A 1,949-nucleotide genomic window follows, 5' to 3' on the forward strand; every position below is an offset into this window, starting at 1 on the left:
TTCCAAAGAGCAACTTTCTGTCGTCGCCAAATGATAAATTTTGCATTTAGAAGAAAATTCTCGTATGTACCTTCCCTTGTGTAAAATAATGATGCAGCAAGGAACCGATATATTTTCAATAATGCGACTTTTAAATCCCTAACAGTAGAAAATCAGAATATTTCCAGAATCTGCCATTCGAACAGCCATTCGAACTTATTGCATAATCTTCCTTCAACGCGCGCTTGCCAGCCAAACCGATGAAGCCGCCACCTTAGTGGAACATATCGTTATCTGCTGTTAGTGTTCGAAAAGGCGCATGATTGAAAATAAGGAATCGGAGAAAATTCGAAAACTTAAGCCGAATATCAGAAGAAATATTTTATCCTTTTTTATTTTAGCCCATTTTTAAATGAAATGCATTTAACATTTTGGAAAGTACTAAACTCGTCTACGTCTTAGACGGTAAGGCCGAATAGTTATTCTGATTACAGAAAACACCAATGCCCTAGCAGCACACATGTACCACGGTAGGTTACTGCAACTCATATGGGACCAAATTTACTCACAATCAAGTTGCTGCAACCATTTATATTAATGGCTTTAGCTTCTTGGTGACGATGATCTTCGTACATGCTTTCTTGTTACTTGGAGGATTCAGCATGTCTCAGGTTGAACTCCTTCTCGTTCCAATAGCAGCCAATAGCAGCAACCAACGCATCACTACACAAAATCTTCTTTCCGCAGTCGGGTCATCTTTGCCCGTTGAGCGCTTCGGCTCTCCTCCGGTTCAGCTTTGTCTCGTTCTGACATCACCGACCGAATTTAACGGCTCTGGTTTTCTTCCGGTTTCACTCGTCGGGATCTAGTGGAAGTTCCCGATCTTCAGGTGATTATGGCTAAATGTGAAAACTCACTAAATCTATAATTGTTTCATTTCAACTTTTCTCATTACAGAACACACCAATAAGCATTATCCCGCTTGTTCTTGTATCATTTTGTCATCATTTATTGAATCTGATACCTCATATTAATGACACGCGTTGACAAAAATGTAGCACAAAGTCCCAAAATAATTGACTGATTCAGTTTTCTTATTTACGTTTACAGAGCATTCATAGAATGCAGAAAATTTCTTATTAGTTTTAGTGGTGTTAATCTATAGCAGAAATGGAAATTATTAGAGAATCATTTAACCTTGTTTCTTTATTTCTTTACATAAGCGCATCTATAAAATGTTTACCGAAACATGGAAAATGGACTTCAGCATCCACTTAAACTAACCAGAATTCACAGTTCCCCATCGAAAACTTGAACAAACACCACCAATCTTTGATAACGAAGAAAGAGCTTATACTGAGATTTTCGCAAGAGTGAAATATCAATGTTGATAAAGAGACACAAACTATGATGACAAATACCATCCATTTCGCATAGCTACGTAGTCCTACGTCACTTTTGCGTACAACCCGATTTGGCTGCACCTTTTCTTACAGGAATTTATTCGGAAGTTCTTCCAAACGTTGGTTATGAATTTCTCTCAAGAAGTGCCTTGGAAATTCCTCCAGAAATGCCTTCGCTCAAGGAATTATTTAGGAAATTTCTTTGAATATTCTTCAATAAATTCTTTCGGAAATTCCATAAGAAATTGCTAGAGAAATACCTCCTGAAATTTCTTAGGAAACTCATTGAATGATTCCTTCCTGAAGTATTCGAGGAATTTACTCTTTCGGACAATATTCCTGGCCTTTATTCGGAAATTACTTCAATAACCTCATTAGAAATATCTCCATATGGTTCTAAATTTTTCCACCAGAAATTACCAGAAAAATTCCTCTAGGAATTCTTTCAGCAGTTCCTCAAGGAGTTACTTTCTAAATTTCTCTAAAATATCTTTTAGAAACTCTCCCAGGAAATCTTTTAAAAATTATTTCAAAAATCCATTTTGGAATTCCTTATGAAATTTATCA

Source organism: Armigeres subalbatus, chromosome 1, assembly GCF_024139115.2.
Source record: "Armigeres subalbatus isolate Guangzhou_Male chromosome 1, GZ_Asu_2, whole genome shotgun sequence".
Lineage (NCBI taxonomy): Eukaryota > Metazoa > Arthropoda > Insecta > Diptera > Culicidae > Armigeres > Armigeres subalbatus.